Here is a 25,201-nt window from a genome sequence, read left to right as displayed (position 1 = left end):
CAACAAAACAAGTGAATCCTTATTTAATTATCAAGTGACACAATCAAAAGAGTTGGTGCATCACATATCAAATAGTACCTAACAATATTGACTTTCCTTGCTATTCTTTTCCTCAAATCTTAGGAGCTTGACCTTTCACGCTGCTTGGCTATGTCAAACTTAGTTTCGAATACATGAATGCAAGTCCGGAAACAATCAGCCTTTTGAGCCTCTTTGAGGAAAGCTGGTCAATGATATTGATTCGATAGATCGTAAGCTTTTAAGATATCATCTGAATGTGCTCGTGGATCCACCTCAATACCACTTCCAAGCTGGCATTGATGTATTCCTTATTTCTACAGATGTATGTGGGCTAATTGTTAACCAAAAAGAAAAATTTAATTTAATAAACAAGTAGAGCATAAACCTTTGTATCTAATATGGATTGGGATATCGAAGGTACATTCTTTTAGAAGTATATATCTTATTCTTATGACATAAAACTGGCACAGAATACATATATAACACTCCATCGAAGAACTACATACGTACATTAGTATATATAGGGAGGAAAAAAGGGGAGGAAGGAAGAAACATAAGTTGTATTATACCTTCATATGTAGCAAGTGAACATAAAAAAAAAAAGAAAAAAAAAGAAGATAAGATGGTACACTAATCCAAAAACAACAGAAAATATAAGCTCTGAATATACGAAAAGATAATGATAAATCTAAAAGTACAAGGAGGAAGAAAGAAAGGCAACTTGAACACATTAAAAATATTATAGATGCTATACGTGTCAAGGAAATAAGTAAATATTGGTGTGAGCACGTGATTTTTGCCCTATAAGAACTACTCCCAAAAATTCAAAATAAAATGGTTTTGGTGTTGTTTGTGATTTATTTGTATTTTGTCTGTGCATGTTTATTTCTACTTTAATTAAGAAAAATACAAAAATATGTGTTGCATGTGCATTTAGGATTTAATTTTACACTTTAGGAATTAATTAAACAATCAAGTTTGTTTTACAAAATGGAAAAGATATATGTACTTTGTATTTTTGCATTTAATGTCCGAATTGTGTGATTTTATCTTTATTTGATGTTTAATTTCGAGTGATAGCTATTATTAAGAGTTAATGTTTTAGTTAATTGTCAATTTTATAATTTAATTAGGAATTTTGGTTTTTAGGAATTAAAAAGATAATAGAAGAAAAAAGAAGAAAACAAGAGAAGAAAATCGGACTGGGCCAATTTTAAAAGAAAGTTCAGGCCCAGTCCAAATACCCTTTTACCTGGTCCAATTCAACCAGTCTTGGAGACGGGTGGAACGACGCCGTTCGGGCATGAAGAATCTGGGTCGTTGATACGACTTGATCCAACGGTCCAGATCACCCCATCCTTACCCACTCCTTGGCCCGACCCGTTACCCGGTTCAAACCGACCCCTAGTTAAACCAAACGACGTTGTATGGGTTAATCTCCTTGATCATGGCCGTTGATCGTGCTTGATCCAACGGCCAGGATTAAATCACCCACTCCGTATATAAGTCCAACCTCTCACCTCACACCCCCCCAAGCCATATCCCCTGTTCATCATCTCTCTCAGAGACAACCCCCCCCCCCAAACCTTAGCCGCCCTAAAACACCTTCACCTGAAAGCCGGCGGCAACAACGCCGATGACCATGAAACTAACACCCCTAGAGCACCTAACCACCCTCTCCACGAATCTCTTACCCGTTTTGCTCGAATCAGCCTGTAGCTTCTCGAATCTTCAATCGAAGATTCGAGCAAAACTTGAAACTACCCCAACCAGCCCCAAACTCACACCACGGCACCCCCTGACCACCCTCGTTACGGATCTGTTGACCGCTTGCCTCGAATCAACCTCCAGCTTCTCGAATCTTCAATCGAAGATTCGAGCAAAACCTAAACCTACCCCAACCGGCCCAAAACTCATACCAGACATCTCCCTGACCTCCCTCGTCACCAAACCACCGCTGGTTTGGTTCGAATCAGACCAGAACCGCTCGAACCCCAAATCGAACCCCCAAGAACCCTAGAAAACCAAAGGTTGAGGTTTGTCCGAAGAAAAAGGAATTTGGGTGTCCAATGGACCTTAGTCGAAGTGTTCTCAGTTGAGAACATTCGATTAAGGTCCATTCGACCTCAAAAAAGGTCCGAGTCAGAGTCCAAGTCAGGATCGTCTAGTGTCCGAGTTCTTGAGGTATTTTTCCTGTCTTGTTGGTTCCATTTTGTATGTGTTTATATCTATTTATTTCTTTAGTTTAGTTTTATTGACTTTTCATTTCTTTTGACGATTGATTCTGTCCTTCTTCAATGACCCTTTATTTGGTCGAACTTTTTCTGTTCATGGTCAATGAATGTGATAAAACCATATAATCGATTTGAATGAGTGTCATCGATTAGTTAAGTTTTATTATGAATCCCTGTTTCTATCAATACGATTCGAATCACCTGTGTGCCTGTTCGATTCTTATTTGCTATTGATTGTATGTGTTGTAATTCGTGTAGTCGATTGAATAAGTGTCGTCGGTTAGTTTTACATGCTTCAATTCTGATTAAATAACCTGATAATAATGTGATTCGTACTGATTCAATTCTGATTGAATCATTGTTTGAATTTGATTGTGAATTGGTTATAGCTGTAGTACTTTAGTGATCAGCTAAAAATCAGTTATTAGGTTTGTAACTTAGAAAACAGATCGATGAAGCTTAGGGCATGTCAGTAATACACAGGGGTTAAGGGGGTATTTTGGGGTTTTTTAAAAGGCTTGAAATGTTTAGTGTTAGTGGTCTGACCGTAAGGGTACTTAATTGACCATTAAACTAATACTTTGTCTAGTGGTAGTGGCTTAGGAAACATAATAGCATGGGGATTTAATTGAATATTATAAGCTGCCCATGCCTTTGGACACAAGACACTGGATAATGGGCTGTAAGAGAATATCATGGGCAAAAGATGGTGGTGATATTAGTTTAAGTGTTTCAAGAGGGCTGTAGAGGGGGTCAGTTTTGGTGGTATAAATAAAAGCATTGAGGACAGATTAAGAGGATCTTTTTCGACAGAGGGAGGGGGCTGGTTTTTTTAGAGCAGAAAATCAGTTCTTTTTGAAGCTTTTGAGTCTGGTCTGGGATTTCTTTTGAGGGTCAGTGTTACAAAAAATAGAGAGAGTTCTTGGGAGTTTCACTAGTCCTTAAGAAATCAATTGATTGCTATCTACTGGAATCAGTAGTTGTTCTCTACTTAGTTTTCCAGTAGACTTTTGGTTTCAGTCGAGACCTTCTCGGATCAGTTTGAGTTTTTTGTTGCTGTAGTATGTTTCTAGGGTCAATTTGAAGGTCATTTGGGTTTATTCGAATCGATTTTGGGTTAATCTATTCATCTTGTTGGTTCAAAACATTTCTGAACTCTTCCTGGATTGAAAAATATATTTATGGGCTGAGCTGGTTCTGTTTGTGGCTGTTTGGAACTTCAAATTGTTGTTGTGAATTGTTGTTGTATTGTTGCTCGCATTACTGATGCTGCTGATCTTTCTTCTACTTTATCTCTGTTCCAATTCCATGTACACTTCCTTGATTTGCTTCCATGTAACTCCAAGTTGAAGTTGAAATGAAAATTGCTATCAGATCTCCGCACTTTGGATGTTGTCTGATATAGTTTAAGTGGTTTAAATTATCACTTGTTGCTAGTTGATTAAGATGGTATTGATTTGAGTAATAGACTGAGTTGTAATAATGTGGAATGTTAAGTGGGATTTCCTTAGGCTAATCTGAATTATATGTTGCAACTAACTGTCAGTCAACTTAAGGATCTCGAGTTTGCTAATTGGTTAGATCGATGAGTGTGAAATGAAATTGGATGTGGCTAATTTAGTTTGTATGTTTAGTATAGAGTTCTCGAACATGTAGTAATGTGAGCTGAAATTATCCTTCAGTTTGGCTAGTTTAATTTTGTGCCTGATAATTTGATTATTAACATCAGAAGGCAGTTGAAATAGGAAATTACTTCGAGTTCTTGAATTCTCATGTGTACTGAGAGTAAACTAGCATGAAACCCTAAATCGTTTGAACATTGATTTAACATCCTCAATATATGCTTTCTTTCACCTTAATAGTATCCAATAGCTCATTAAAAGATAAGTAGAAATAATTTGAGCTTTAAGCTGAAATCAGAAAGGTTAGTTATTTCATCAATCAATAGGTGAATCACGTTTTCCTTTGTTGTAAATGGTGAAATACGAATAACTTGAAGCTGTCCATGAATACTTGAAAGTCATTTTTGAATGGGCGATCAAGGCTTAACATCCTATCTCGAATGGGCTGGACTCCGATGCATTTCAGGCGGCTCAAGTTTGGTTTTAATTAAACACCCGTGTAAACCTGGGCTCAAGCCTAAGGCTGGCTTGCTCTCGTGTGTGCCTGGATTTTGGTCCATTTAAACGGGTTGTGCTTTAGGCCCAAGCTGGCTGAAGTAGCGTGAACCCATTGACCTCAAATATAGTCGTTATTAATTAGGATTTCTTTCCCTTATTTTTAGAGACAAGAATAATTAGAAAAATCATAGTCGCTTAGGGATCAGCCTTTAAATAAAAATGATGAGACGGGCCTCGCCGAGTAAAAAATGCAAGTTGCGGGGCCCTCAATGAATGGTTAAAATAAAACATTTAGAATTCGGGACGGGCTATTTAGCGAATTTCACGTCCTTCCCCAAAATAACAACGCGTTAGTCTCTTTAGGCGCGTATTTTAATAACATTACCTCCCTAAACTCGGGTGCACATTTATGTGACCCAAATCCAAATCTCAACGAAAGTCGAAACGTGTCGCTAATCACGGGTACATTGATTGTGACGTGATTCGAGATGCATTACCACGACGTTGCAAATTCCTTAAAAAATAATGAATGAGACGAGCCTCGACAAACCAAAAAATACAAGCTGCGGGGCCCTCCATACGTGTTGGTAAAATTACTTAGACCTCGGGATGAGCCATTTAGCAAAATTTCACGGCCTTATCCAAAATAATTATACGCTAGTCGCTTTAGGTGCGCCTTTAATAATTTACTTTCATAAACTCGGGTGCACATTTATGTGACCCAGATCCAAATCTCAACGAAGTCGAAATGTGTCGATAACCACGGGTACATTGATGTGACGTGGTTCGAGATACGTTTTCACCACGTTGCAATTCTTTGTTAAAATAATAATGATAATAATAAAAGCAGTTAATAGTTAAAATCTGAACATAGGTTCATAATTGTATAAAATCAGATAATTAAGCCGAATATGACAGTTGAGTGACCGTGCTAGAACCACGGAACTCGGGAATGCCTAACACCTTCTCCCGGGTTAACAGAATTCCTTACTCGGATTTCTGGTTCGCGGACTGTAATACAGAGTCAATCTTTTCCTTGATTCGGGATTCAACCGGTGACTTGGGACACCATAAATCTCCTAAATGGCGACTCTGAATTAAATAATAAATCCCGTTTCGATTGTCCTTTAATTGGAAAAACTCCCTTCTGCGCCCCTGCGGGCGCGGGTAAAAAAGGAGGTGTGACAGCTCTAGCGACTCTGCTGGGGAGAATAAACCCAGAATCCCTGGTTCAGGGTTCAGAATTCGATCTTAGATAAATTGTTATATTTGGCTTTGTTTATTATCTGATTTTTACATGTTTTGGGCCTAATGTGCTAAATGCTGCTTTTACCGCTTTGATATTATCTGAACTGTATATAAACTATGCCGAAACCCTTCTCTTCTTACCTCAGGGGATGTGCTTGCTAGTTGAGACTCCCTATTCTGTTAGTGTCATACCTTGAAATAAGAAAGAGGCCGGACAAGTTACAAAGCCGGACGATCTCGCGAGTCCCCGGTACGTAGCCCCCTCCTCGACTCGAGTTGTCCGCTCGGGTACACAGTCTAGAACAAATACCCAGGTTACGAACCTAGAATAACTCAGCTTCATGCCGGATCCCTAGTAGGAACGTTTGTTTGCATCATGTGCATTTAACTTTGGAGGCTCACCACAGGGGTTGGGTCTGTCTAGGACAAGTGTACCAAAGCGACAAAAGACCATCCTGATGCTTCCAACTTGCTACCTGTGCATTTGTTGTTTCGGACTTGCATGTTGACCGGCTCTTGAATACTTTGAGGAAAGAGAGATAGAGGTAGCTAATCGCCTGTTTTGAAAAAAAATCATCAATGTCCAAATAGCGTCGAAACTTTGTCGAATTTTTGAGAAAATGAAAAAAAGAAAAGAAAGGGGTTTTGTTTATGAGAAATGGTTTTATTTGCCATTGAAAAGAGTCTTGTTTTCAAAGAAGTTTGTTTTATCTACCTGAGCTACGCCGGTTTGATTCTCACAGGGTGCGAGATACGTAGGCAACCCTCATCGGGTCCAACCTCCCATTTACAAAAAAATGTCAAAAAACAATTTCGTCATAAATAAGTCGGGTGACGCCGTTTTGTCAAAATAGCCGAATGTTCCCAAAAGGGACGCCGGAAGGCTGACTTTGCCTAAACGACCACTTTTAGTCATTTTTGGATTTTTGACCGGTTGACTCACCCAACTTTAAAATCTTCATTCCCGAAGTGCTGAAAAGCCGTGTGCGGAGCCGGATCTTCCTTTTAATCTGTGAAAAATTAAAAAAATAGTCAATTTGTTGAGTTAAATAAATTTCATTTCTTAATCACCTTAATAAATGTGCAGGATGAGCACGATGCAAAATGAACCGTTTCCAATAATGACTAAAATCCCTTTCAAGTTGCGTCTATGGTGGGATGATTTAGGTGGTGAAGGGCCACCTTCTTTGCTTCAATAATGATTTATGTCCACCAGATCATGGAAGATTTGAAAGATCTGCAAAGGGGCCTTGCACCAAAACCCGCGGCGAGGCCGAACGACGCCCTGCGGGCGCCAAAATTCAAAACTCGAAAACATTCATAGTTTGAGTCTGTATTTTCCTTGTCTTCAGAGTCTGTTGTCCGTCGGAGTTTGTATTTCCCTTTTTGGCATAAAGTCTGTAGTCTGTATCAAGTCTGTCAATTTCCTTTCTAAAATGTTTTGCCTTGTAATAAAACGTTTTGCTAGTAAAATCCAAAAATGGTGTCTTTATTTTACGCACTTGTGGCAGAACTACGCCCGGTCTGATTCATGCGGGGACATGATACGTAGGCAATCCACATAAGATTCGACCACCACTAAAAAGAAAAAGAGAAAAGGCAAAGTGAATAAAAGAAAGGAAAAGAAAGAAATAAAAAGAGAGATAAAGAAAGTTTCAGAAACACTTAAACGAGGCACAAACAAAGTAAGCCGGAATGACGCATGCGGTCGAAGCAAAGACATGTTAGAAATGGTTAAACTGCCTAGGAACATTGCATCCCCCAACGTGAAATTGCAATATGTGTTAAACTCTAACGCTAACTAGTTTGTTGATTTCCAGAGATTTCGAACCAGTTAGTTTGTTAGAACATTCTGGCAGATTATCATTACCAAACAAGATCCAAAGGCCCACACTAAAAAGCATCCCACTTCCCAAAATAGCAGCTGCAACTGTCATGGTAGCCTCGGAGATGTTGAAGAACGGGCTTGGTGTCAGGCAAAGGTTTAGGAGCTGATCTCCAAGGTATTGTTCATCCGGTTTCTTTGCCCAAAAATCTGGATACTTTTGGGTTGGGGTTCAAGCCTACAATGGCGGATGTGAGGCGGGCCCGCAAGTTGAGGAAAAGAGTCTGGGTCCTTCCCAAGCCAATCCCGCGCCTATCTATATCATTTGTCAGAGCAGGTATCAGAAAGTTGTCGGTCCCAAAAGTTATCGGACCATTGATTAGGCCAGATGGAGATTTGAATGAGGGCTTTGAAAGGTTGTTCGCCGACGTCAACGTGATAGGAGCTGGAAAAGGTTCCAGTAGGGCAGATATACAGTTTGTAGGGCCTAGGGCCAATATCAACAATTGGATGGCTACTCCCCTTCCTACACGAAGGGAGTCTTGGTAGTGGGCTCTGATTTTTCTTTCTTGTCTTTTTTGGATTATTCCAGGGTTGTAATCCAGTTTTGTTTTGTATTCGGCAAAGTGTGAAACTCTGTTATCCCGTATTTTAATAAAGTGAAAGCTTTTTCTTCTTATTTTGTTTTAACTTTGTTTTCTTCTTTTCTCTTTCTGAACAATTCTCTTTATATTGTTTCTCATGACATGGCATGCACAACGGATCTTCAACCCAGTCTAAAAAATCAATCTGATTCCGAACTAATTGTACAAGAGGTCGATTATGATGATGAATCGGAATACGATGAGGATGAAGCCTTCGAAGAGATAAACAGAGAGTTAAGCCAGTTTGAAGAGAAATCCAAGCCCAACTTAAATGACACAGAAGCCATCAATTTAGGGGATGCAGATGATATCAGGGAAACTAAAATAAGCATCCACATTGCACCGAATATCAGGGAAGAACTAATCAAAGCACTTATTGAGTTCAAAGACGTTTTTGCATGGTCGTATGATGACATGCCGGGGTTAAGCACAGATTTAGTGGTTCACAAATTGCCCATTAACCCGGCATGCCTTCCCGTCAAGCAGAAATTGAGGAAGTTCAAAATAGACATGAGTGTGAAGATTAAAGAGGAAGTAACCAAGCAGCTGCAAGCAAAGGTTATTCGGGTCACTCGATATCCTGATTGGTTGGCTAATGTGGTGTCAGTGCCGAAGAAAGATGGGAAGATCAGGGTGTGTGTCGATTACCGCAATCTGAACAGGGCAAGCCCAAAGGATAACTTTCCATTACCCAACATCCATATCTTGATCGATAACTGTGCCGGACGTGAGATTGGGTCTTTTGTAGATTGCTATGCTGGGTATCATCAGATTCTGATGGATGAAGAAGATGCGAAAAAGACGGCATTCATTACGCCGTGGGGGACTTATTGCTACCGGGTAATGCCTTTTGGCTTGAAGAATGTTGGGGCAACGTACATGAGAGCAATGACTACTGTATTTCATGACATGATACACAAAGAGATTGAGGTATACGTGGACGATGTGATCATAAAATCCAAGCATCAGGAATACCACGTAGCAGACCTAAGGAAGTTTTTCCAAAGACTTCGAAGGTACGATATTAAGCTCAACCCGACCAAATGTGCATTTGGTGTTCCATCTGGAAAGCTGTTGGGATTCATCGTCAGTCGGCTAGGCATTGAGTTGGACCCGTCAAAGATCAAATCCATCCAAGATTTGCCACCGCCGAAGAACAAGACAGAAGTAATGAGTCTGTTGGGAAGGTTGAACTATATCAGCAGGTTTATTGCTCAACTCACAGCAACTTGTGAACCCATTTTTCGGCTACCAAAGAAAGATGCTGCGGTAGAATGGACGGCAGAATGTCAGGAAGCATTTGACCAAATCAAAGGATATTTATCAAATTCACCTGTGTTGGTTCCACCTGAGCCGGGAAGACCATTAATTCTTTATCTAACGGTCCTGGAGAATTCGTTTGGTTGCGTACTGGGGCAACACGACATTACAGGAAGGAAGGAGCAAGCCATCTATTATCTCAGCAAGAAGTTTACAGGCTATGAGGTTAAGTACACTCAACTCGAGAAGACATGTTGCGCCCTAACTTGGGTGGCCCAGAAATTGAAGCATTATCTGTCATCATATACTACTTATCTCATTTCACGCTTGGATCCACTGAAGTATATTTTTCCAGAAGCCTATGCCCACAGGGAGATTGGCGAAATGGCAGATATTACTCACAGAATTCGACATCGTCTATGTGACGAGGACGGCCATGAAGGCCCAAGCATTGGCTGATCACTTGGCCGAGAATCCTGTTGATGAAGAATACGAGCCCTTGAGGACGTATTTTTCGGATGAAGAAATGATGCATGTAGATGAGTTGGAATTATCTGAGGAACCAGGTTGGAAGCTCTTCTTTAATGGAGCCGCAAATGCGAAAGGAGTTGGAGTAGGAGCGGTACTTATTTCTAAAATAGGACATCATTATCCTGTTACGGCACAACTACGTTTCTATTGTACCTATAACATGGCTGAATATGAGGCATGCATTTTGGGCTTACAGTTAGCTGCAGACATGGATGCCCAGGACGTCTTGGTCTTGGGAGACTCGGACCTCCTGGTGCATTAGATTCAGGGTGAATGGGAAACAAGGGATTTAAAACTCATACCATATCGACAATGCTTGCTTGATTTGAGTAAACGATTTCGATCAGTGGAGTTCAGACACATCCCAAGAGTTCATAATGAGGTTGCCGATACTTTGGCCACTTTAGCATCGATGTTGCACCACCCAGACAAAATTCATGTTGACCCATTGCATATCCAGGTTCGTGATCAGCATGCTTATTGCAACATGATAGAGGAAGAAATGGATGGCGAGCCGTGGTTTTATGATGTCAAGGAATACCTCAGGATGGGGATATACCCGGAGCATGCCACCGGAGATCAAAAGAGAGCCATTCGGCGATTGGCAAATGGATTTTTCCTCAGTGGAGGAGTGTTATACAAAAGAACACCAGATTTGGGATTGTTGAGATGTATAGATGCTGGTCAAGCCACGACAGTGATGACAGAGGTACATGCGGGAGTTTGTGGGCCACATATGAGCGGATATGTATTGGCGAAGAAGATTCTTCGAGTAGGGTATTATTGGCTCACTATGGAGCGTGATTGTATCAATTTCGTGCAAAAATGCCATCAGTGTCAGATACACGGAGATTTGATTCATTCTCCGCCAACAGAATTGCATACCATGTCAGCACCATGGCCATTTGTTGCATGGGGCATGGATGTCATTGGACCGATTGAGCCGACAGCTTCTAACGGTCATAGGTTCATTCTGGTCACCATCGATTATTTCACCAAGTAGGTTGAGGCTAAAACTTTCAAGTCGGTAACCTAGAAGGCGGTGGTAGATTTCGTTCATTCCCATATCATCTGTAGATTTGGGATCCCAAAAGTGATCATCACGGACAATGGTGTTAATCTTAACAGCGGTTTGATGAAAGAAGTGTGTCAACAGTTCAAGATTACACACCGTAATTCCACACCATATCATCCCAAGGCGAATGGAGCGGTCGAGGCGGCCAACAAGAACATAAAGAAGATATTGAGGAAGATGATAGAAGGATCTAGACAATGGCATGAGAAATTACCATTTGCATTGTTGGGTTATCACACTGCTGTTCGTACTTCAGTAGGTGCAACTCCTTATTTGTTGGTATACGGAACTGAAGCAGTGATACCGGCAGAAGTTGAAATTCCATCCCTTCGGATTGTCGCTGAGGCTGAGATTGATGATGACGAGTGGGTCAAAGCCTATTTGGAGCAGTTGAACCTGATCGATGAAAAGAGATTGGCAGCTGTGTGTCATGGCCAGTTATATCAAAAGAGAATGGCAAGAGCATACAACAAAAAGGTGCGTCCCCGAAAGTTTGAAGTGGGCCAACAAGTGCTGAAACGCATCCTCCCACATCAGGCCGAAGCAAAAGACAAGTTCGCCCCGAATTGGCAAGGGTCGTTCATTGTAACCAGAGTGTTGTCCCATGGCGCTTTATGTTTAACAAATATCGAAGGGAAATGCGTCGACATGGCTAACAATTCTGACGCAGTTAAGAGATATTATGTATGATTTCTTTTGATTGTAATTATTGTTTGTTTGTACTGGGCATTTATCGGAGAATGAAATGACGGAGGCAATTCTTTCTTCTATCCAAACACTTTAACTTTTGCTTCCCCTTTTGAGCCTTATTTATTCTTTCATACCCCTCTTTTGGAATCAGTAATGAAAATAAAAGAAAAAGAGAAGAGAAAAATAATGATAATAAAGACAAAAGAAAAGTCACAAGAAAAACAAAGAAATTGGGAACTAGATTTGACATGATTCCTCAAAGAAGGATACGTAGGTGCCTCACGGCTCGGTCATAGTGTAACAAAAGAACAAAAAAAATCCCCAAGCAAGAAAAACTGGGGCTGAAGTTGTGTTTATAATTTTGGGAAAGAAAGTTGATTCCAAGAGGTGTAATGTTTTACCCATCAAAATTATTTTGAACCTTTTACCCTTTTTCTTTTAGCCATACACAAAAACCCATATTGATGTCCAAAAAAGACCTCCCGATCAGTATCCGAGAAGTGCCAAGTCATGCAAACAAAAGTCGGGAATAACACTCTGATCCCCAGCGGAGAAGAGGATCATAAGCTGGAAATGAATTGGTAGCCGAAAGAATCCCCAACAGAGAGAGTCATGTCGGTAACACTCCGATCCCCAGCTAGAAAAAATAACATAAAATGAGAGAGTCTTATCGGTGAAAACCTCCACAGGAACCATAAGGCGACGTAAGTTGAGAGAAATAAAACGAGAGAGTCTTATCGGTGAAAACCTTCACAGGCACCATAAGGCGACGGGAGTTGAGAGAAATGAGAGAGTCTTAGCAGTGAAAACCCCTCGAAGGGCACTATGAGGCGACAAGACAAGATTGGCGGAAAGGATCCGCATTTGGCAAAGAGTTGAGTGCCTGTTTATCTCCAGCAAGATGAGGCCGTCCGAAAGATTGATTGATACAAATAGACTGGGTTGATTAATCCGGAACGCACAACATGGTCGTTGGGATCGGTTATATCATTCAGATAAGTTGTTTTCTTTCTTTTTCCCCAGCATTTGTTCAGAAAGATTTCTTCTTTTTCTATCTTTTGAAATCATCACTTTTTTCATTTCTTGGTCTAAAGACTTTATTCCCCCAGCAATTTGTTTTTGAAAAGGATTTTCAAAGCTTATTACCAGTTGCCAAGATGGTACAAAAACACAATGTGGATAGGACGGGCCAAGGATAAGGCGACAAAGCGAAAAGAAGTTTTTCGCAAGACCAAATGATGAATGGGTCTAGATTCCAAGAGGACCGAATTTCCAAGGGAAGTTGGATAAAAACAGAAAAACAACAGTTGAAAAGTTATGGATCAAATTCCAAGAGGATCCCCAGCAGATTTGCGAGATGCAGGAACAACTCCGACAGATTATCGACCAAGTTCCGCGATGGTCGGACAACACAGAGCGGGGAGGGAAGAGAAAAGAAAAACCATCCCCAATAGGAATATCATCCCCAGCAAATAATATCATCCCCGGCAAGTTTTGTAATAAAACGCAAAGCAAGGAAAGGAAAAAGGGAAACACCATCCCCAGCAGGAGTGGCACGACCACTCACCACGTTTTAAACTAACAAATTTTTCTTTGATTTGAAGCAGGGAAAGGAAATGTTATTGACAGCGGGAAGACATGGCCACAAAGAAGATTATCAAACTGGGGCAGAAAATTTTCTCTCATTGCGAAAATTTTCTTGAAATCAGATACCCACTTGGGGAAGATGGAAGATAACACAAGTTTTGAAGGAGGTGGAATCCCCAGCAGTTTACGGGAGAAGGCAATACAAGTTTTAAAGAAAGCAATCTTGGAAGAAGCAAGATAACCCGAGTTTTAAGGGTAGTGGTCTTTGAATCAGTGTCATCCCCACCATTGTTAAAAGGAGGGAAGTAACTAGTCTTAAAGAAGGAAGATAATTCCCCAGCAATGTTATCCCCGACAGGTTTCAGAGAAGTGAAAACACCATTTTGAGGGAAGTAGTTCCAGTGGAAAGAAAGCGCCAGCTTTAAAGAAGTAGTCTTTGAAGAAGGAAAATAACATATTTTTGAATAAAACACCGGTGTTATCCCCAGCAGTTTTCAGAGGAATGAAACACCAGTTTTTAAGGAAGTAGTTCTGAAAGAAGATAATTTCAAGTTAGAAGGAAAATGGTTCGGGAGGCAGGAAGGAACAACAGCAATAAAACGCATTTTTAAGAAGTGGTAGAGTCAGGAGCCCGCCTGAAGAACGGAGGTGTTATATTTTTAAGAAGTTGTTGAAATCAGGAGTCCGCCTGAAAAATAGAGGTATTATATTTTTAAGAAGTTGTTGAAGTCAGGAGCCCGCCTGTTAGAACAGAGGTTGTTATATTTTAGGTTGAAGAAGTCAGGAGCCCGCTTGTAGAATGGAGGTTGTTAAATTTTAAGTTGATGAAGTTAGGAACCCGCCTGTAGAACGGAGGTTGCTATATTTCAAGTTGAAGGAGTCAGGAGCCCGCCTGTAGAACGGAGGTTGCTATGTTTCAAGTTGAAGGAGTCAGGAGCCCGCCTGTAGAATGGAGGTTGTTAAATTTTAAGTTGATGAAGTCAGGAACCCGCCTGTAGAACGGAGGTTGCTATATTTCAAGTTGAAGGAGTCAGGAGCCCGCCTGTAGAACGGAGGTTGCTATGTTTCAAGTTGAAGGAGTCAGGAGCCCGCTTGTAGAACAGAGGTTGTTATGTTTTAAATTGAAGAGGTCAGGAGCCCGCCTGTAGAACGGAGGTTGGTATGTTTTAAGTTGAAGAAATCAGGAGCCCGCCTGAAAAATAAAGGTATTATATTTTTAAGAAGTTGTTGAAGTCAGGAGCCCGCCTGTAGAATGGAGGTTGTTAAATTTTAAGTTGAAGTGAGGAACCCGCCTGGAGAATGGAGATGCTATGTTTTAAAGTCAAGTTGTAGTAAGGAGCCCGCCTGGAGAACGGAGGTGTTACATTTTATGTCATAAATTGAAGTCAGGGGCCCGCCTGAAAAATGGAGGTCTTATGTCTTTATGAAATTGTTGAAATCAGGAGCCCGCCTGGAAAATAGAGGAGTTATGTTTTTAAGAAGCTGTTGAAGTCAGGAGCCTGTCTGAAAAATAGAGGTACTATATTTTTAAGAAGCTGTTGAAGTCGGGAGACCGCCTGTAAAACGGAGGTGTTATATTGTTAAGTTGTTGTTGAAGTCAGGAGCCCGCCTGGAGAATGGAGGTATTATATCTTTTAGTTGCAGTCAAAGTCAGGAACTCGCCTGGAGAATGGAGATGTTATCTTTTAAGTCGTAATTGAAGTCAGGAGCCCGCCTGGAAAATGGAGGTTGTTATCTTTTTAAGAAGCTGTTGGAGTCAGGAGCACGCCTGGAGAATGGAGGCTGTATTATCTTTAAATTGTTTATTGAAGTCAGGAGCCCGCCTGGAGAATGGAGGTGTTATATTTTTAAGTTGTGTTGGAAGTCAGGAGCCCGCCTGTAGAACAAAGTTTGTTATATTTAAAGTTGATGAAGTCAGGAGCCCGCCTGTAGAACAGAGGAATAAATTTCAAGATTGAGGTCAGGAGCCCGCCTGTAGAACGGAGGTTATTTTAAGTCAAAGAAGTCAGGAGCTCGCCTGTAGAACGGGGGTTGTTATATCTTTAAGTCATTGTTGAAGTCAGGTGCCCGCCTGGAGAATGGAGGTGTTTATTTTAAAGTTGCGGTTGAAGTCAGGAGCCCGCCTGGAGAATAGAGGCTGATTTATTCGCAAAGTCGCTATTGGAGTCAGGAGCCCGCCTGTAGAACAAAGGAGTACACATTCAAGTTGAAGTCAGGAGCCCGCCTGCAGAACAGAGGAATACATTTCAAGATCAAGCCAGAAGTCAGTAATGCGGAGGGTTACAACAAAAATACCCCCAGCATGAATCCCATTTCAGAAATCAGAAAGAAGACTACAAGAGAAAGTTGGAAGATAGATAAGATGTTGTAATCCCTAGTTTAGTCTAGCTTCTTGTTTTTCTTTTAGCACGGTGTAATAGGGAGATCGAAAAGCAGTAGCAATAGCATGCAGCAGCAGTAACATCAAAAAGGTAGTCTCATGGTAGTCCCAGCTACCAAAACTTCCCGAACTACATTAACCTGATTCCCTTTAGCCAGGGATATGTAGGAAACCTTTGAAGCAAAGGTCCGGTTAAATCTTTTCAAAAATGCTTCACACGGAGTATTCCAACGGGCAAAAATCGCTCGTATCCACTCACTTTATCTTTGCACGAAAACTCTTTGTGTTTTCGGACAAAGAGGGGCAGATGTGAGCACGTGATTTTTGCCCTACAAGAACTACTCCCAAAAATTCAAAATAAAATAGTTTTGGTGTTGTTTGTGATTTATTTGTATTTTGTCTGTGCATGTTTATTTCTACTTTAATTAAGAAAAATACAAAAATATGTGTTGCATGTGCATTTAGGATTTAATTTTACACTTTAGGAATTAATTAAACAATCAAGTTTGTTTTACAAAATGGAAAAGATATATGTACTTTGCATTTTTGCATTTAATGTCCGAATTGTGTGATTTTATCTTTATTTGATGTTTAATTTCGTGTGATAGCTATTATTAAGAGTTAATGTTTTAGTTAATTGTCAATTTTATAATTTAATTAGGAATTTTGGTTTTTAGGAATTAAAAAGAAAATAGAAGAAAAAAGAAGAAAACAAAGAGAAGAAAATCGGACTGGGCCAATTTTAAAAGAAAGTTCAGGCCCAGTCCAAATACCCTTTTACCCGGTCCAATTCAACCAGTCTTGGAGATGGGTGGAACGACGCCGTTCGGGCATGAAGAATCTGGGCCGTTGATACGACTTGATCCAACGGTCCAGATCACCCCATCCTTACCCACTCCTTGGCCCGACCCGTTACCCGGTTCAAATCGACCCCTACTTAAACCAAACGACGCCGTATGGGTTAATCTCCTTGATCCTGGCCGTTGATCGTGCTTGATCCAACGGCCCGGATTAAACCACCCCCTCCGTATATAAGTCCAACCTCTCACCTCACACCCCCCTAAGCCATATCCCTTGTTCATCGTCTCTCTCAGAGACAACCCCCCCAAACTCTAGCCGCCCTGAAACACCTTCGCCTGAAAGCCGGTGGCAACAACGCCGATGACCATGAAACTAACACCCCTAGAGCACCTAACCACCTTCTCCACGAATCCCTTACCCGTTTTGCTCGAATCGGCCTGTAGCTTCTCGAATCTTCAATCGAAGATTCGAGCAAAACTTGAAACTACCCCAACCAGCCCCAAACTCATACCACGGCACCCACTGACCACCTTCATTACGGATTTGTTGACCGCTTGCCTCGAATCAACCTCCAGCTTCTCGAATCTTCAATCGAAGATTCGAGCAAAACCTAAACCTACCCCAACCGGCCCCAAACTCATACTAGACATCTCCCTAACCTCCCTCGTCACCAAACCACCGTTGGTTTGGTTCGAATCACACCAGAACCGCTCGAACCCCAAATCGAACCCCCAAGAACCCTAGAAAACCAAAGGTTGAGGTTTGTCCGAAGAAAAAGGAATTTGGGTGTCCAATGGACCTTAGTCGAAGTGTTCTCAGTTGAGAACATTCGATTAAGGTCCATTTGACCTCAAAAAAGGTCTGAGTCAGAGTCCAAGTCAGGATCGTCTAGTGTCCGAGTTCTTGAGGTATTTTTCCTGTCTTGTTGGTTCCATTTTGTATGTGTTTATATCTATTTATTTGTTTTGTTTAGTTTTATTGACTTTTCATTTCTTTTGACGATTGATTCTGTCCTTCTTCAATGACCCTTTATTTGGTCGAACTTTTTCTGTTCATGGTCAATGAATGTGATAAAACCATATAATCGATTTGAATGAGTGTCATCGATTAGTTAAGTTTTATTATGAATCCCTGTTTCTATCAATACGATTCGAATCACCTGTGTGCCTGTTCGATTCTTATTTGCTATTGATTGTATGTGTTGTAATTCGTGTAGTCGATTGAATAAGTGTCGTCGGTTAGTTTTACATGCTTCAATTCTGATTAAATAACCTGATAATAATGTGATTCGTACTGCTTCAATTTTGATTGAATCATTGTTTGAATTTGATTGTGAATTGGTTATAGCTGTAGTACTTTAGTGATCAGCTAAAAATCAGTTATTAGGTTTGTAACTTAGAAAACAGATCGATGAAGCTTAGGGCATGTCAGTAATACACAGGGGTTAAGGGGTTATTTTGGGGTTTTTTAAAAGGCTTGAAATGTTTAGTGTTAGTGGTCTGACCGTAAGGGTACTTAATTGACCATTAAACTAATACTTTGTCTAGTGGTAGTGGCTTAGGAAACATAATAGCATTGGTAATTAATTGAATATTATAAGCTGCCCATGCCTTTGGACGCAAGACACTGGATAATGGGCTGTAAGAGAATATCATGGGCAAAAGATGGTGGTGGTATTAGTTTAAGTGTTTCAAGAGGGCTGTGGAGGGGGTCAGTTTTGGTGGTATAAATAAAAGCATGGAGGACAGATTAAGAGGATCTTTTTCGACAGAGGGAGGGGGGCTGGTTTTTTTAGAGCAGAAAATCAGTTCTTTTTGAAGCTTTTGAGTCTGGTCTGGGCTTTCTTTTGAGGGCCAGTGTTACAAAAAATAGAGAGAGTTCTTGGGAGTTTCACTAGTCCTTAAGAAATCAATTGATTGCTAGCTACTGGAATCAGTAGTTGTTCTCTACTTAGTTTTCCAGTAGACTTTTGGTTTCAGTCGAAACCTTCTCGGATCAGTTTGAGTGTTCTGTTACTGTGGTATGTTTCTAGGGTCAATTTGAAGGTCATTTGGGTTTATTCGAATCGGTTTTGGGTTAATCTATTCATTTTGTTGGTTCAAAACACTTCTGAACTCTTCCTGGATTGAAAAATATGTTTCTGGGCTGAGCTGGTTCTGTTTGTGGCTGTTTGGAATTTCAAATTGCTATTGTGAATTGATGTTGTATTGCTGCTCGCATTACTGCTGCTACTGATCTTTCTTCTACTTTATCTCTGTTCCAATTCCAGGTACACTTCCTTGATTTGCTTCCATGTAACTCCAAGTTGAAGATGAAATGAAAATTGCTATCATATCTCCGCACTTTGGATGTTGTCTGATATAGTTTAAGTGGTTTAAATTATCACTTGTTGCTAGTTGATTAAGATGGTATTGATTTGAGTAATAGACTGAGTTGTAATAATGTGGAATGTTAAGTGGGATTTCCTTAGGCTAATCTGAATTATATGTTGCAACTAACTGTCAGTCAGCTTAAGGATCTCGAGTTTGTTAATTGGTTAGATCGATGAGTGTGAAATAAAATTGGTTGTGGCTAATTTAGTTTGTATGTTTAGTATAGAGTTCTCGAACATGTAGTAATGTGAGCTGAAATTATCCTTCAGTTTGGCTAGTTTAATTTTGTGCCTGATAATTTGATTATTAAAATCAGAAGGCAGTTGAAATAGGAAATCACTTCGAGTTCTTGAATTCTCATGTGTACTAACAGTAAACTAGCATGAAACCCTGAATCGTTTGAACATTGATTTAACATCCTCAATATATGCTTTCTTTCACCTTAATAGTATCCAATAGCTCATCAAAAGATAAGTAGAAATAATCTGAGCTTTAAGCTGAAATCAGAAAGGTTAGTTATTTCATCAATCAATAGGTGAATCGCGTTTTCCTTTGTTGTAAATGGTGAAATACGAATAACTTGAAGTTGTCCATGAATACTTGAAAGTCATTTTTGAATGAGCGATCAAGGCTTAACAGCCTATCTCGAATAGGCTGGACTCCGATGCATTTCAGGAGGCCCAAGTTTGGTTTTAATTAAACACCCATGTAAACCTGGGCTCAAGCTTAAGACTGGCTTGCTCTCGTGTGTGCCTGGATTTTGGTCCATTTAAATGGGCTGTGCTTCAGGCCCAAGCTGGCTGAAGTAGCGTGAACCCATTGACCTCAAATATAGTCGTTATTAATTAGGATTTCTTTCCCTTATTTTTAGAGACAAGAATAATTAGAAAAATCATAGTCGCTTAGGGATCAGCCTTTAAATAAAAATGATGAGACGGGTCTCGCCGAGTAAAAAATGCAAGTTGCGGGGCCCTCAATGAATGGGTAAAATAAAACATTTAGAATTCGGGACGGGCTATTTAGCGAATTTCACGGCCTTCCCCAAAATAACAACGCGTTAGTCTCTTTAGCGCGTATTTTAATAACATTACCTCCCTAAACTCGGGTGCACATTTATGTGACCCAAATCCAAATCTCAACGAAAGTCAAAACGTGTCGCTAATCACGGGTACATTGATTGTGACGTGATTCGAGATGCATTACCACGACGTTGCAAATTCCTTAAAAAATAATGAATGAGACGAGCCTCAACAAACCAAAAAATACAAGCTGCGGGGCCCTCCATAAGTATTGGTAAAATTACTTAGACCTCGGGATGGGCCATTTAGCAAAATTTCACGGCCTTATCCAAAATAATGATATGCTAGTCGCTTTAGGTGCGCCTTTAATAATTTACTTTCTTAAACTCGGGTGCACATTTATGTGACCCAGATCCAAATCTCAACGGAGTCGAAATGTGTCGATAACCACGGGTACATTGATGTGATGTGGTTCGAGATACGTTTTCACCACGTTGCAATTCTCTGTTAAAATAATAATGATAATAATAAAAGCGGTTAATAGTTAAAATCTGAACATATGTTCATAATTGTATAAAATCAGATAATTAAGCCGAATATGACAGTTGAGCGACCGTGCTAGAACCCGGAACTCGGGAATGCCTAACACCTTCTCCCGGGTTAATAGAATTCCTTACTCGGATTTCTGGTTCGCGGACTGTAATACAGAGTCAATCTTTTCCTCGATTCGGGATTCAACCGGTGACTTGGGACACCATAAATCTCCTAAGTGGCGACTCTGAATTAAATAATAAATCTCATTTCGATTGTCCTTTAATTGGAAAAACTCCCTTCTACGCCCCTACGGGCGTGGGTGAAAAAGGAGGTGTGACAGTTGGTAATAGCAAAGTATGTCTATAAGACTACAATTTACAACTTCAAAAGGTTCTAGAAGATGATAACTTGAGAACTAAGGAGATCTATCAAACAAGAAAAGTTGTACTTATAACCTAAGACAGAAAAGATTTCTCAGGGTGATAAACTTCAATAATCAAGATATCAAGAGAGAAGTGGTACTTATAACGTGAGCTAGAGAAGCACTTTACTCACAGAAGTGATCCCACTAAGTTGAAGTTACAGCAGTACACATGCTAATTATTATCTACTTTCAATAATTTCAAATGGAGAAGAAAGAAGTTTACAGATATATTACTAAACTCAATCACTGTAATGGGAAGCAGATATCTTTAGCCACGTTGACAACCAATCAAGCATATTATGTAACTCCTGAAAATATTTTAATAGTTGAAATAATAAAATAGAGAAAGTAAAAGTGAAAAAGCTTCCGTTTCGGATCATGGGATAAACTTCAAACCTCATACAAGAGGAGGTCTGGAAGAAGAATCAAAAGAGAAACAATGAAAAACAAAGAATTTGGTGAAGGGAGATCATGACTCTAAGAGCATAGATGTGGAATCAATGTGCAAAGTAGTTGGCAATGCAAACAAAAATCTAAAAGAGGTTTATACATCAAATTTAGATTAGCAATTATTAAATTTCGCATGTTTGCAACTTAAAAAATGTAATACTTCAAAGGGGTTATACCTCAAAATTAGTACAGAATCGACCTTTAACTGATTAATGATGACAAATAAATAAGAAAATAAAAACCATATAAATCCTTCAAAAGAATAACAATTAAAGTGGTATACCTCAATATCTCATTCAGCAGTTCGAAAGCTCAAGAGTGTTCCATCTTGCATGATGTATTTTTAATTAGTACACATATTCAGCAAGCAGTAGCACACAATCCCAAATTGTAAATACAGAACTGTGTTTGAAATCTGATTAGAGATAAGGAAATGCAAATCCTAAAGAAGGATATGAAGGAACAGGAAAGGTTAGCAAGAAAGGTCTAATACTAATAGTAGATGATTGCTGATAGAACTCATTAGTAATGGTAGACAATTAACAAAGTAATCGTGAAAGAAAGCTAGTTAGAGGACTGAGCTATAGAGAATTCTAGATGGAGGAATGTGAAGGACAAGTGTGTTATTAGAGAAATAAAAAAATTAATTTAAAATCAGTTGAAATTACAGAATTGCATACCAAAGTTGCTAATCAGTAATCAAGTGTTTTTAAAGTAATGGATAATAAAATAGATGAAACTCACAAGTTATAAATAAAACTCCTCCCAGGCAAAGGAATTCTCGAGATATCTCTCTCCCTTAACATTAAACTTTAGAATTCGAGACTTCTTTAGATCTGAATAAAACAACAGCAGGAGAAAAATGCATCACTTTTTTCAACAACAGACTTAAAAATTATGGATACACCATGGTTAATACACATATATTATCGAAGATTATAATCATTCAGTGTGTGCAACCAAGCATAAGTCATTCGCGACTTCATTCGTTTATTCGATGTTATGCTCTGAATGTCAAACCAGAAACAAAAATTCCTTTTCTCTCTCATCTGGATATGAAGTTCGAATTTGACAACATCCAGTACTATAGAAAAGAAACTCCTTGATTCTACTATATGTAGTCAAATACAGCTAAGCTAAAGACAACAGTAAAATTATATACAGTCAAACATAGCAACCAATGTGCACGCGGACAACTAAGAGCAGAAGCTAGATAAACATTTTATTTTTAAAGAACTGAATCTTCCCACCACCAAAGCTGCCAGAATACTCTTCTTTTACGTAAATCAATCCACATAAACTTTCATAATTTAAAATAAAAAAGAAATTTTCACTCTTCAAGAACTAAATTTCCTCAATTTCGGAATTGCCGAAACAATTTTGTTTAACATAAGTGAAGCCATATAGAATTAAAAGAGCAATTGCTCATTAAAAAATATTTAAAAAGATAATAAACACAAATGGAGAATTTTTGAGAACAAATCTTATCCAACACTTTGAGCTGTCACAAAAAAAAATTGTTCCATATAAATGACCAATCTAAATAGTTGTTACGAATAACCACTAAAAATAAAAAAAAATTATAACCGGAACAATGAAATAAACAAAGAGGAAAAAAAATGACAAACTTACACGCTACATCGGCGAAGCTAACCGAGAGAAGGGCACAAATCTGTTTTCTTTTTGAAGAATAAATCTGCAATAATAAAAGAAAAGATTGGAGTTATGCGAGGACGACAATTGAAAAACTTTCACATCAGCCGTGAAATTGGAAAGAGAATTAAACAAATTAATAATGACATCAACAATAATTTTCAGTCGGGAAATTCAAAAGTCTGAAGAGAACTGAAAGAAATTAGGGGAAAATAAAGAAATTGGGGAAAAATTGAGAATAAAGCTGACCTGAAATATGAAGAGAACTCGCAAAAAGTACTTCAGAGTTCAGAGTAATCGAAAGAGTGGCTATGTTTTTCCATCCTTGGAACAAAAGAGACAAAAAGATGATTCTTCTAGAATTATATTTGAGAGAAGCCACGTGAGTGAGCATGGAGATAATCAGTATAAGAAAGCATTTTTATGAACAAGCAAAATGTCAATTTTTCCCTCGGTCGGCCATACTATCGTTTTCTATACAGGTGAAAAATATCTTTTTAAAAAATTATATTCCATAGCTATTTTTTGATTTTTTATAACTAAATATTTATTTATGGTCACCTCCTATCATTAAGCCATAAAATAAGCTTTCTATTATTTTTTATATCCCCTCAAATTTTTCATATCCCCTCAAATTTCTCAATAATAGGTAGCCTCCACGGACCACAGAGAGTAATAATCAGCCATAAAATTTCTCAATTGGCAGATTTTTCGATTTCCTCCATTTTTGAATTAGAGGAAAGATGAAGGAGATGAATAGCAAGAACGAAACCAAGTGTTGAAACTCCATCTCTGTACAAGAAAGAAAGGTAATTCGATGCTTTCGAAACCAAGGGTCGACACATACTTCCGAAAGCCAATAATTGTAAGGATTAGTTACTGGATATTGATTCTGTTTCAACGAGACGATATTAGGGTTGTTCTTGAACAAAGACGACGGAGTTGGGGACGGAGCAACTTGAATTTTTTGTTAATATTTTTCAATGTATTTCAATGTATCTCGCTGTATTTCCATGTATTTCACTGTATTCATTGTCAATATTTTTATTGTATTTCAATGTATCTCGCTGTTTTCTATATATTTCATTGTATTCATTATCTTTTTTTCATTGTATTTCAATATATCCCGTTGTATTATATGTATTTTATTGTATTCACTGTCTCGCTATATTCCATGAATGCATTCATATATTTTTTTTAATTAATATAATTTATGTATTCATATGTATTATATAATTTCTCTGAAGATTGCTATGTTTTGGGGGTGTTTTTCGGTTGAGAATCTTTTTTATAACGGGAAATACAAAATTTGTGTGATATAATTGAGTTTGTTGAGTTATATTAGGAGTCTATTATGTTAATTGATTCTCTTTTCGTTTAAAAACAGTGTAATCCCCTATTTCACGCCGTGAATACAGTCGAATACAATAATCTGTCCAGTTGTAATCTCATGTTTCACGCCATGAATACAGTCGAATACACTCGAATATAATAATCTGTCCAGCTGTAATCCCATGTTTCACGCCATGAATACAGTCGAATACACTCGAATACAACTGATTAGTTGGACTTCCCTGATTCACGCCTATTTTTGCTACTGTATTTAATACATTTTATAACAACAAAAAACATATTTACAATCCGTAATACAACAAATGGTATCTATAGATAGCTAATTACAACTAAAAGATATTGATTTATGAAAATTTCTCTATTTTTAGTTCTTATGAGTCCTATTTTTTTTTTTATTATTATTTTTTTTTTTTTTTGTAGGATGCAAGGAACTATTAGTTCTAGATCCTGAAAGAGAGCTTACAGATGTAGTTCATTGTTTCATCAGTTGTGTAATTAGTTTCTTTTGCCGGAGGCCTATGAATTTATAACACCCTTCCTAGAAGGTGTGATTCTAGGTGCTTTAGGTATAATACTTTGCTTGTTAATAATAATAATAATAATAATAATAATAATAATAATAATAATAAACTATGATCTAATATATTGTATATTATTTTAATAAATCTAAGTTGTTATTTTATTATTTAATGTAGTGTGCATAAACATATACAAAATCAAAGGATACACATCATATAGTAATCAAATTAATTCTTTGTTCCTTATTTATTCTTTATTAAATTAGCAAGTACTTAGTACTATATGTTTACTAATCTGACTTTTTATTAACTTGTCAATTGACTTAATATTTTGATACTACTTATCTTTTAATATAACATAGATATATATTTTCTTACTATGAAAATATTTTTATTTTTTTTAAACTTATAGTATATTGTTCAAAATTCTTCAATGGTCTAAATTAACAATAACTTTTTTGA

The 25,201-nt window shown here is 38.5% G+C and overlaps 1 long non-coding RNA gene across 7 annotated transcripts; it reads right to left on the bottom strand.

The window, feature by feature from the left end:
• On the bottom strand, nucleotides 1-23,276 carry LOC104247230 (uncharacterized). Of its 7 annotated transcripts, none has more exons than XR_011401665.1 (5): nucleotides 23,118-23,276; nucleotides 22,848-22,911; nucleotides 21,960-22,051; nucleotides 21,499-21,542; nucleotides 1-352 (listed from the first exon to the last, which is right to left on the bottom strand). It is a non-coding gene; the product is annotated as an uncharacterized lncRNA (long non-coding RNA). The 7 variants fall into 7 exon arrangements; XR_011401664.1 differs by having other exon boundaries at nucleotides 1-335; XR_011401667.1 differs by lacking the exon at nucleotides 1-352 and adding an exon at nucleotides 6,575-6,633.
• Nucleotides 23,277-25,201: the final 1,925 nt, after the last annotated feature.

This window comes from Nicotiana sylvestris, chromosome 8 (assembly GCF_000393655.2).
Source record: "Nicotiana sylvestris chromosome 8, ASM39365v2, whole genome shotgun sequence".
Classification (NCBI taxonomy): domain Eukaryota; kingdom Viridiplantae; phylum Streptophyta; class Magnoliopsida; order Solanales; family Solanaceae; genus Nicotiana; species Nicotiana sylvestris.
The sequence above is the reverse complement of the archived record's forward strand: the minus strand, read 5'-3'. Positions and strand labels throughout refer to the sequence as shown.